General features: G+C 40.7%; 1 protein-coding gene across 3 annotated transcripts in view; it reads left to right on the top strand.

The window, feature by feature from the left end:
* The window catches only part of LOC109876300 (transient receptor potential cation channel subfamily V member 4), a 45,448-nt gene that overhangs the window by 3,559 nt on the left and 28,863 nt on the right, over positions 1 to 13,026 (top strand). For all 3 annotated transcript variants that reach the window (XM_020468736.2, XM_020468746.2, XM_020468741.2), the window contains exons 3-6: positions 331 to 389; positions 494 to 626; positions 941 to 1,089; positions 1,340 to 4,477. The gene's annotated coding sequence lies outside the window, so the exon portion shown is untranslated. The remainder of the gene's footprint in view (positions 1 to 330; positions 390 to 493; positions 627 to 940; positions 1,090 to 1,339; positions 4,478 to 13,026) is intronic.

The following is a 13,026-nucleotide window of genomic DNA, read 5'->3' as shown; positions in this document are numbered from 1 at the left end:
TCTTTGTTCCTAACCCCGCTCTCTTTGTTCCTAACCCCGCTCTCTTTGTTCCTAACCCCGCTCTCTTTGTTCCTAACCCCGCTCTCTTTGTTCCTAACCCCGCTCTCTTTGTTCCTAACCCCGCTCTCTTTGTTCCTAACCCCGCTCTCTTTGTTCCTAACCCCGCTCTCTTTGTTCCTAACCCCGCTCTCTTTGTTCCTAACCCCGCTCTCTTTGTTCCTAACCCCGCTCTCTTAGCTCTTGGGAATGTAGACAAAGCTGGCATGTACATTGTGCAGGATGTTACTTTTCCAGTATGGGCAAACATGGTATTTTTAAATCTCTCTACAGACTGCCTTGGCTCTATTGTTTTTGCTCGAGGTAAATCTGACATTGCAGGGAGCATCACAGTAAGTAGCCTACATCAACTTTTTCACATGGTTAACGTGCAAATGGGTAAACTTGGAGCCATAAAGAAACAAACAGCTATATTACTGAACTACCCCTGTTTTAGAAAATCAAGGTGGTTTATGACAGCAACCTAGCAGGTTCAAGACCTGCCAAAAAATCCTGGAGGTAGAGAACGAGCTGTATGGAGCAGGCTGGCCCAAAATGGGAGCCACCATGGCACTAATGTGGCTGAAGAGGTCAGACAAATGTTTTATTTTTGGAGCTTGAGTCTAAAACTTTAGGATGCTTTTATAATGCATTATAAGACTTGTCATGAGCATACAAACCTCTTATAACATCTCGCTAGCATCTAATAATGAGCTTGATTAAGTACCAGACATTTCAATTCAGTTGATTTTAAATAGAGGGATATTTATATAGTCCTTATTATAAAGCCTCATACCTGCTTTTAACAGGTAAAAAGCCTTCCGGTAGATTGGTTTAAAGTGTCTACAGCTGTACCCGCTGTCTGATATGTGATTTGTATTTTTTCTCGTTCTTTATTGACCAGTGTCCGGTTTATCCAGGTCCTGCTACAGAGTTTGGTGGATGGGGAGAAGGGACGAAAACAACCCCAACCTCATCCGGGTCAATTGCACTGAAGCTTGTGCGCTGGCCCTGAAGAAGTACCATGGGTGGCTAGTGCAAAAGCTCTTCAAGGTAAGCGCCTCACCATAGCATGATTGCTTTAGATTACGGCTTTAATTACACTGTGTCTCCATTGACAGTTTATCACATTATCCGAAACTGTTATAGTTTAGCCAATTTGAAATCACTTGGTAATTAGCTGTGCTAGTGGTGGCCATCATTCAAATGATGTCACCGTCTCTTAGTTCTAACAGTCAACTTTGTTTGCTTATGTCAAGTCTGCCTTTTTGAACTGACTTTACTTGAATGTCTTCCACTGTAGGCAGCTGTGTTCGCAGCCCCCTACAAGGCAGATTTCCTGAGGGCACTGTCCAAGAGGTCAAGGAAAAGGACTGCCGGGACAAAATACGACTTTCTAGTGAACTTCACTGCCACTGATGCCATCTGAGATGTACACCAAGATGAATGCCGAGATCTAATTCCATTGGTACATCAACGTGATTGTATTTGATAAAAGATGCCTTAATATTGATGTAATCATACAAATGTCATCTCACCTAATCATCATTTAGGAAGTCAAAACCAAATCTCTCGCGGAAACAGTCATATCACAGGAGACTAATATTTGTAAACTGTCAAGTCGGGATGATTTGTTTTAAAAGATTGAAAAGTTCCAAGCTTCAAATAAGTGAGTCTTTTTAAAGTGTTCTAAAAAATGTGTTGGAAAGGAAATGTTTTATAACCTTTACATGTTAAGTGACATTGAAATCAATCCACCAAATGGTGACATTTCATTTTAGGCTGTTTCATAAATATGATTGATTGTGAATTACATTATGATGCAGTATTGATTATGATAAATAAACCAGATTTATTTTGTGTAATTATAGTGGCTGAATCAAGCCATGTGAGTATAGAGATGCCACTAATATTGTTAACCTAACTGTGCCTTCTGCCATTGACACAGGGGAGAGGGTGAACTCTCACTAGCTTTGTCTTTGTCCAACAGTGCAACTTTACAGGATGCCTGCCTCTTGAGTTGAATTTTTGATTTTCATAAGGCACTTTTTTCTCTTGCGAAACATTAGTGTACCCTAATTAACACACCCCTGTGATATATTGTAGAGGGTTTATCTTGAGAACCATAATGGAGCATGTCTTTCCTTGGTATTTCTCAGTTTTACTTCTGATTGACTTTCTAATACTGATTTGGGTGCCTCCAGATGTCCTTTCCTTGCCCTTTTGGAATTCATATTTGTTTGGTGGCCTATATGTCAAAACATTTAATGAAAACACTATGGCATTATAGTAAATTTATAGCATTATAGTAAAATTAAATTCACTGAAAATGTATTTTTTGTCAGTGATTCGTTTCCATTTTCTGGTTATGAATTTTTAGGTATCACTTGATTGTCATGAGAAATGTGTATGAAAAGGATTCAAATGCAGGGCATAAATTAGGCACGATATTATACATTATTTTAATCTTATATTGCAAATGAATATTTTTACAAAATATGACCAGTTTCTAATTTTATATTGACTTGTCAGAGGGAGCACCCCCTATTCACATCGAAAGGACAGCAGTCGAGAAGGTGGAAAGTTTTAAGTTCCTTGGCGTACACATCACAGACAAACTGAAATGGTCCACCCACACAGACAGTGTGGTGAAGAAGGCGCAACAGTGCCTCTTCAGCCTCAGGAGGCTGAAGAAATATGGCCTGTCACCCAAACCTCTGACAAACTTTACAGATGCACAACCGAGAGCATCCTGTCATGCTGTATCACAGCCTGGTATGGCAACTGCACCGACCTCAACCGCAAGGCTCTCCAGAGGGTGGTGCCGTCTGCACAAATCATCACCGGGGGCAAACTACCTGCCCTCCATGACACCTACAGCACTCTCACAGGAAGGCCAAACAGATCATCAAGGACAACAACCACCGAGCCACTGCCTGCTCAACCCGCTATCATCCATAAAGCGAAGTCAGTACAGGTGCATCAAAAGCTGGTTACCGAGAGATTGAAAAACAGCGTCTATCTCAAGGCCATCACACTGTTAAATAGCCATCACTAACTCAGAGAGGCTGCTGCCTACACTGAGACCCAATCACTGGACACTTTAATACATTGATCATTAGTCACTTTAAATAATGCCACTTTAATGTTTACATATCTTGCATTACTCATATCACATGTATGTACTGTATTTTATACCATCTACTGCACCTTGCCTATGCTGCTCGGCCATCGCTCATCCATACACTTATGTACATATTCTCATTCACCCCTTCAGATTTGTGTGTATTAAGTAGTTGTTGGGGAATTTTTAGATTACTTGTTAGATTTGTGTGTATTAGGTAGTTTTGGGGGATTTGTTAGATTACTTGTTAGATATTACTGCACTGTTGGAACTAGAAGCACAAGCATTTTGCTACACTCGCATTAAATCTGCTAACCATGTGTATGTGACCAATAAAATTAGATTTAGTTATTAATCATGTGTGCCCATATCAACTTTAATAACATGTTTTGTACATACTTTGTGAAATTCACTGGTGCCTGCTCAAAAACACAAGAGATTTTAGGAATTGTAGTAGGCTACATGTCTCGGAACAAAGCTGGTCAAATTGTCTTATTATCCACTTGGGGGTGCTACTGTGTTACTTTTTGGTGGTAGTCAGGATGATTTATTGCTGTATCTGCATGGCATGTGATTAGCCAATTCATTGAATTTGGAGTAACACCACAATACTATAAAGAAGTAAAACAGTGTAGTCCTCTTGTGAGACTGACTGAGGCATTTCAGCTATTTAAAAAAAAAACTTTCCTGCTGAAAACAATATCCTAAGTATAAATACAGTCATTTACACACATTTATGGGTAAAAAAAAATGTTTTGATCATAATTGTGTTTTCTAGACTTCAAGGAGTTGCTGGTCTGATGTGATGTCATTGGTCTCCCCCTTGCTGTTTACATCGTTCTCTTCAGCATTGTTTGCAGAAACAATAAAGGAGCAACAGAGGATAACAAAGAAAAGCGCCCCCCCGGTCACTTATTGAATTGTACCTTTTTAAAGTAAATAAGGTTATAAATTAGGTGAAAAGGAGACTGGGGTGCCACTTTAAGAGTAGTCCCTGTACCGGTTAGTCCGGTTAGTCCCCACCCAAACACAAGCGTACCTTGTATGCCTGAAAATGGAAACCGATTGGTGGAAACCAGAGGACAGAGGCTGCTGTAGTGTACCTGGGCACACTGCTTGCGGGGCTGAATAATTATTGGACTAGGCTACACGCGAAATCAGATCACTTTTCTCCCAAATACTTGGAAGAAAGAAGTAGCCTACTAAAGTCGGGAGGCAGTCGATCCAAATGTTTTGTCCATACACTTTTTTGAACTTTTCCTATTGTTAAGAATGAACAACTACACTGCACAAAAGGTCCATTGATTATAGGACAAGGTAAGCATAAAAAGTTCTCATTTGGGGCTCACTTATTTTCAACCGGGAGTAAGGTATTTTGTGTTAAATGGTTTTTGAAAGTGTAATTTTACTTTATGAAGATATTTATCCTATTGTGGCCATCTTCGCAATGGCATTTCTAGAAACCATATTGTACGTATAATTGTCGGGTTGGTGTATGTTTGAGTCCCTAGACTAGTGATCTCTCATTGATTCTAATAGCCAACATTGAGTGTGTCATGTAATTATGAGTTAGGCCTATTAGCAAAACATTATTTTTTAAGAAATCAGTGCAATTTTTCAGTCTAATTTATTTTATACAAATATTCACCCTCTTGCTGGAATATATGCCACACCATCTTTTAATTGCTTCATATTGGAACTTTTCTGTTCAAAGTTAGGCAAAGAAGCCAAATAATAACATTAAGACATTGAGGTTGTGAACATCTTCTCAGCTCATGAATCTATTGTTATGATGAAACCTGACAGTCAGACATGCATCCATGGGAATGTGAAACCGATTGTTGAGTTGGAGGCTGTTGTTGAAACAACAGTGGAACTGGCTAAATCCCATTTTCCCACAACCATTTGCACCTGGGCGGAACCCTTGCCTTCCCAAGTAGTCTGGGTCATATCCACTAAATCAGTGTTTCCCAATCTGGGATACTAGGATGGGAAAACACCTGAGCCATGGCCTGTTCACCCCTCTATCATCCAGAAGGCGAGGTCAGTACAGGTGCATCAAAGCTGGGACAGAGAGAATGAAAAACAGCTTATAACTCAAGGCCATCACTATCCGGCCTCTCCCCAGTACTCTGCCCTGAACCTAGTCACTGTCACTAGCCGGGTACCACCTGGTTACTCAACCCTGCACCGTAGAGGCTGCTGCCCTATGTACATAGACATGGAACACTGGTCACTTTAATAATGTTTACATGTTGTTTTACCTATAAAAGGCTCCCGAGTGACATCATGGGAAAATTAATAGAAATTAGCCAAGACCTAAGAAGAAAAATTGTAGACCACCACAAGTCTTGTTCATCCTTGGGAGCAATATCCAAACACCTGAAGGTACCACGTTCATCTGTAAAAACAATAGTACGCAAGTATAAACACCATGGGACCACGCAGCCGTCATACCGCTCAGGGAGGAGACGCGTTCTGTCTCATAGAGATGAACGTACTTTGGTGCAAAAAGTGCAAATCAATCCCAGGACAACAGCAAAGGACCCTGTGAAGATGCTGGAGGAAACAGGTACAAAAATATCTATATCCACAGTAAAACGAGTCCTATATTGACATAACCTGAAAGGCCGCTCAGCAAGGAAGAAGCCACTGCTCCACAACCGCCATAAAAAAGCCAGACTATTGTTTGCAACTGCACATGGGGACAAAGATCATACTTTTTGGAGAAATGTCCTCTGGTCTGATGAAACAAAAATAGAACTGTTTGGCCATAATGACTATCGTTATGTTTGGAGGAAAAGGGGGGGGGGGGTTTGCAAGCCTGAAGAACACCATCCCAACCGTGAAGAACACCATCCCAACCGGGTGGCAGCATCATGTTGTGGGGGTGCTTTGCTGCAGGAGGGACTGGTGCACTTCACAAAATAGATGGCCATCATGAGGAAGGAAAATTATGTGGATATATTGAAGCAACATCTCAAGACATTAGTCAGGAAGTTAAAGCTTGGTCACAAATGTATCTTCCAAATGGACAATGACCCCAAGCATACTTCCAAAGTTGTCGCAAAATGGCTTAAGGACAACAAAGTCAAGGTATTGGAGTGGCCATCACAAAGCCCTGACCTCAATCCTATAGAAAATGTGTGGGGAGAACTGAGAAAGCATGTGCAAGCAAGGAGGCCTGCAAACCTGACTCAGTTACACCAGCTCTGTCAGGAGGAATGGGCCAAAATTCACCCAACTTATTGATGGAAGCTTGTGGAAGGCTACCTGAAAAGTTTGACCCAAGTTAAACAATTTAAAGGCAATGCTGCCAAATACTAATTGAGTAAACTTCTGACGCACTTGGAATGTGATGATAGAAATGAAAGCTGAAATAAATAATTCTCTCTACTATTATTCTGACATTTCATATTCTTAAAATAAAGTGTTGATCCTAACTGACCTAAGACAGGGAATTATTACGAGGATTAAATGTCAGGAATTGTGAAAAACTGAGTTTAAATGTATTTGGCTAAGGTGTATGTAAACTTCCGACTTCAACTGTAAGTGAAATAATATGTCTGTGGTCAATTGTTGGAAAAATTACTTGTGTCAAAGTAGATGTCCTAACCGACATGCTAAAACTATAGTTTGTTAACAAGAAAGTTGTGGAGTGGTTGAAAAACAAGTTTTAATGACTCCAACCTAAGTGTATGTGAACTTCCAACTATATATACTGTATTATAGTCAAGGCCATCCTATTTAACAATTTCTGTACATATACTATTCTATCCTACTTATTCTACAGATATACTGCATATTCTATTCACATACTGTCCATAATGTCTATACATCCCACATATATATACTCCGGTATTGCTCATCCTAAAATGTATATATTTCTTAATTCCATTCTTTTACTTTTAGATTTGTGTGTATTATTAGATATTACTACACTGTTAGAGCTGGAAACGCAAGCATTTCGCTGCACCCGCAATAACATCTGCTAAATATGTGTATGCGACCAACAAAATTGATTTGATTTAGGACCCCTGGGGGGTAAATGGTCTATCCACATGGGGTACTTGAGAAGACTCATTAGACCATAGGTTAACTGGTAAAATGCACATGAGGGGGTACTTCAGAGGTACTCTTGAAAGAGTAAAATGTACTTGGTGGTACAGCAACCGAAAAAGGTTGGGAACCACTACACTAAGTCCATGAGGATTAAGGAAGTCATTTGGTTTTAGGGAGATAATTATCCTCAGTCTGACCCAGCTGACATGTCATCACCAATCATTCACCATTAATATTACCAATACATTGGTTTGTGTGAACGAGTGGAGGCTGGTGAAGGGAGGATGGCTCATAGTAATGGAACGGTGTGAATGATGTGTTTGATACAGTTCCATTGCATTAATGAACCAGTCCTCTGATTTAAAGTGACACCAGCCTCCGATGGTGTGAACACAATAGTATTAGCCTGTTTTCGGACTCATTCTTCATCTGAACTCCAGAGAATGGTCTCATTTGTCACCCCTCTGTTTAGAGAGTTTATCAACGAAAGCCTCCCTTCGTCCTGTTGTCCTTTTACCCTCCACAGTAGGAGTCCATTGGAGTGGAGAAGCCTGATAATCCTGTGTTGGAGTTGACTGGAGGCACTCCTCTGTTTTCCCTGACTGGACCCCAGTCTCTCTGTTTGCGTTGCTCCTCTCGGAGGAAGAGTCTGGCTTTGCTTAGTTTACATGTCAACCCTACGTGCTGTCAGAGAGAGACCATTCTGCTGCCAAGGACATGTGACAGTTTGTTTGTAGTTTATACCAAGGATGTACAGAAAACGGCCAAAATAATGGTAACACTTGAGTACTATAAATTGGGGCATATTGAAAGCAGGTGCTTCCACACAAGTGTGGTTCCTGAGTTAATTAAGCAATTAACATCCCATCATGCTTAGGGTCATGTATAAAAAGGCCCAGTTGCCCATTATTCTGGCTACCATAGCTAGAAGACATCTCAGTGACTTTGAAAGAGGGTCTCAAAGGCGCATACGGGGTTTAAAGTGTGTGTATATATATATCTCAGTCAACAGATCTCAACCCAATTGAATGATTATGAGAGATTCTGGAGCAGCGCCGGAGACAGCGTTTTCCACCACCATCAACAAACTCTAAATTATAGAATTTCTGGTAGAAGAATGGTGTCGCATCCCTCCAATAGAGGGACAGTAGAATCTATGCCAAGGCGCATTGGAGCTGTTCTGGTGTCTCGTGGTGGCCCAACACCCTAGTAGGCCAAAGACACTTTATTGGTGTTTCCTTTACTTTGGCAATTACCTGTATAACACTGTTATTAAAAGACATGCCTAGACAAGGTGACTACATTCTAAAGAATCCAGAATGATGACTTAGCATTGCTGTCCTGTGTGTGTGTGTGTGTGTGTGTGTGTGTGTGTGTGTGTGTGTGTGTGTGTGTCTGTGTGTGTGTGTGTGTGTGTGTGCTGCACATTGGACCCTTCATCTCAATTTCTGCCTAAAATGAATACTGCATCAGCACTTTTACGGATGAGCCCTGCATCAATACATCAAATACACAACACATATAAACTCAGCAAAAAAATACATGTCCCTTTTTCAGGACCCTGTCATTCAAAGATAATTTGTAAAAATCCAAATACTGTAACTTCAAAAGATCTTCATTGTAAAGGGTTAAAACACTGTTTCCCATGCTTGTTCAATGAACCATAAACAATTAATGAACATGCACCTGTGGAACGGTCGTTAAGACACTAACAGCTTACAGACGGTAGGCAATTAAGGTCACAGTTATGAAAGCTTAGGACACGAAAGAGGCCTTTCTACTGACTCTGAAAAACACCAAAAGAAAGATGCCCAGGGTCCCTGCTCATTTGCATGAACGTGCCTTAGGTATGCTGCAAGGAGACATGAGGACTGCAGATGTGGCCAGGGCAATAAATTGCAATGTCCGCAATGTGAGACACCTAAGACAGCGCTACAGGGAGACAGAACGGACCGCTGATCATCCTCGCAGTGGCAAACCACGTGTAACAACACTTGCACAGGATCGGTACATCCGAACATCACACCTGTGTGACAGGTACAGGATGGCAACAACAACTACCCGAGTTACACCAGGAACACACAATCCCTCCATCAGTGCACAGACTGTCCACAATAGGCTGAGAGGGGCTGGACTGAGGGCTTGCAGGCCTGTAGTAAAGGCAGGTCCTCACCAGACATCTCCGGCAATATCGCCTATGGGCACAAACCCACCGTCACTGGACCAGACAAGACTGGCAAAAAGTGCTTTTCACTGACGAGTCGCGGTTTTGTCTCAACAGGGTTGATGGTCGGATTCGCGTTTATGGTCGAAGGAATGAGTGTTACACCGAGGCCTGTACTCTGGAGAGGGATCAATTTGGAGGTGGAGGGTCCGTCATGGTCTTGGGCGGTGCGTCACAGCATCATCAGACTGAGCTTGTTGTCATTGCAGGCAATCGCAACGCTGTGTGTTACAGGGAAGATATCCTCCTCCCTCACGTGGTACCCTTCCTGCAGGCTCATCCTGACATGACCCTCTAGCATGACAATGCCACCAGCCATACTGCTTATTCTGTGCATGATTTCCTGCAAGAAGGGAATGTCAGTGTTCTGCCATGGCCAGCGAAGAGCCCGGATCTCAATCCCATTGAGCATGTCTGGGACCTGTTGGATCTGATGGTGAGGGCTAGAAATGTCTGGGATCTTGCAGGTGCCTTGGTGGAAGAGTGGGATAACATCTCATAGCAAGAACTGGCAAATTTGGTACAGTCCATAAGGCGGAGATGCACTGTAGTACTTAATGCAGCTGGTGGCCACACCAGATACTGACTATTACTTTGATTTTGACCCCCCCCCCTTGTTCAGGGACACATTATTACATTTCTGTTAGTAACATGTCTGTGGAATTTGTTCTGTTTATGTCTCTGTTGTTGAATCTTGTTATGTTCATAGAAGTATTTACCCATGTTATGTTTGCTGAAAATTAACGCAGTTGACAGTGAGAGGACGTTTCATTTTTTGCTGAGTTTATATATATAAACATATATATTATATAAAGTAGGGCAAACACAATCACTATAATGAAATGTGTGGACCAATAGGCAATAAGACACTCAAAAACCCCAGCCCCATCATGTCATAGCCAACATACACATAGGCTATGCTAATACATTGTATTAGTAATGGTGGACTGTCGTTTCATATATATACATATACAGTACAGTCAAACGTTTGGACACACCTACTCATTCAATAGTTTTTCTTTATTTTTACTATTTTCTGCATTGTAGGATAATAGTGAAGACATCAAAACTATGAAATAACACATATGGAATCATGTAGTAACCAAAAAAGTGTTAAACAAATCAAAATATATTTTATATTTTATATTCTTCAAAGTAGCCCCCCTTGCCTTGATGACAGCTTTGCACACTCTTGGTATTCTCTCAACCAGATTCTCTTGGAATGCTTTTCCAACAGTCTTGAAGGAGTTCCCACATATACTGAGCACTTGTTGGCTGCTTTTCCTTCACTCTGCGGTCCAACTCATCACAAAACCATCTCAATTAGGTTGAGGTCGGGTGTTTGTGGAGGCCAGGTCATCTGATGCAGCACTCCATCACTCTCCGTCTTGGTCAAATAGCCCTTACATAGCCTGGAGGTATGTTGGGTCATTGTCCTGTTGAAACTCAAATGATAGTCCCAGAATAGTGTGTAAGCCATACTGGTCAAGTGTGCCTTGAATTCTAAATAAATCACAGACTTCATTTGAAGAAACTTTCAAAGTTCTTCCACAAATTCCATAAATGATCTTTTAACACATGTTAATTGAAATGCATTCCAGGTGAGTACCTCATGAAGCTGGGTGAGGGAATGCTAAGAATGTGCAAAGCTGTCATCAAGGCAAAGGGTGGCTATGTTGAAGAATCTCAAATATAAAATATTTTGATTTATTTAACACTTTTTGGTTACTACATGATTCCATGTGTTATTTCCTAGTTTTGATGTATTCAATATTATTCTATAATGTAGAAAAAGTACAAAATAAAGAAAAACCCTGGAATGAGTAGGTGTGTCCAAACTGCTGACTGGTACTGTTTATAGAAATCAAAGAAAAATATCTCAAATGAATATGCAGTCATTTAAACAGCTGCATTAGCATGTGAAGCAAAAACATATTTTATTTACTGATATAAAAGTGGATATTTTCCTTCGAAAACATTTATTTTGCTCTGGAATCATAACTGTGCTCACTCACAGAGTCCTCATCCATTCATTTCGTGTCACTCTCCCGGTCAATTTCTGTAATAATCTCATCCAAATGTGTGTACTTGGACTAGCTTTTCCAATCTTTGTAGCCATGTTTTACTTTTTCAGTTTTGAGAAAAGTTTGTAGAAGAGAACGAACGTAAACTACAGTGCGTAATGTAAACTACCACAGCTCTAGCATGACGGCTGTTTGTCATAAAAAGGGTGTTCACGTACTGCGGGAAAGCCCAGCTCATTGGCTATCTAGCTAGCAGTGTTTCAAAATTAAAGGTGGTCATTGAACCAAGACACTGTCAGTCAAGTGAACCCTGCTCGTCTCATTGGTGCGTAATGACAGCTGACCTTCATTGGCTAATTGATGTGTTGTGTAGCCAATACGTAATGTAGAATGATGTAACAAAGTTTGCTTGCCTTCTAGAGTGTCTGAGGATTGCACAGAAACCAAACTTGACCGGGTTAAACAATGCTTGGCTAATTAGATTTCATGAATTGTTTTGTTGCAAGTTGAAAGATTCGGAAATAATGCAAAATGCTGTATACAACATGGATCGTGTTAGGATAGAAAAATGGATTTTATCCAACAGAATATGCTACATTTTATCTCTGGGACCTTCAGGATGACAAATCAGAGCAAGATTACTGAATGTAAGTACATTATTTACTGTCAGAGGTAGAGGTCGACCGATTATGATTTTTCAACGCAGATACCGATACCGATTATAGGAGGTCCAAAAAAAGCTGATACCAATTAATCTGCCGATTTTTAAAAATGTATTTGTAATAATGACGATTACAACAATACTGAATAAACACTTATTTTAACTTAATATAAAACATCAACAAAAATCCATTTAGCCTCAAATAAATAATGAAACATGTTCAATTTGGTTTAAATAATGCAAAAACAAAGTGTTGGAGAAGTAAAAGTGCAATATGTGCCATGTAAAAAAGCTAACGTTTGAGTTCCTTGCTCAGAACATGAGAACATATGAAAGTTGGTGTTTCCTTTTAACAAGAGACTTCAATATTCCAAGGTAAGAGGTTTTAGGTTGTAGTTAATATAGTATTTATAGGACTATTTATCTCTATACCATTTGTATTTCATATACCTTTGACTATTGGATGTTCTTATAGGCACTATAATATTGCCAGTATAACAGTATAACTTCCGTCCCTCTCCTCGCCCCTCCCTGGGCTCGAACCAGGAACACATCGACAACAGCCACACTCGAAGCAGCGTTACCCATCACTCCACAAAAGCTGCGGTCCTTGCAGAGCAAGGGGAATAACTACTCCAAGTCTCAGAGCGAGTGACGTTTGAAACGCTATTAGCGCACACCCAGCTAACTAGCTAGCCATTTCACATCGGTTACACCAACCATTAGGCTGATAGGCTTGAAGTCATAAACAGCGCTGTGCTTGTGAAGAGCTGCTGGCAAAACGCACACAAGTGCTGTTTGAGTGAATGCTTACGAGCCTGCTGCTGCCTACCATCGCTCAGTCAGACTGTTCTATCAAATCATAGACTTAATTATAACATAATAACACACAGAA

Source organism: Oncorhynchus kisutch, linkage group LG3, assembly GCF_002021735.2.
Source record: "Oncorhynchus kisutch isolate 150728-3 linkage group LG3, Okis_V2, whole genome shotgun sequence".
In the NCBI taxonomy this organism is placed as follows: Eukaryota; Metazoa; Chordata; class Actinopteri; order Salmoniformes; family Salmonidae; genus Oncorhynchus; species Oncorhynchus kisutch.
The sequence above is the reverse complement of the archived record's forward strand: the minus strand, read 5'-3'. Positions and strand labels throughout refer to the sequence as shown.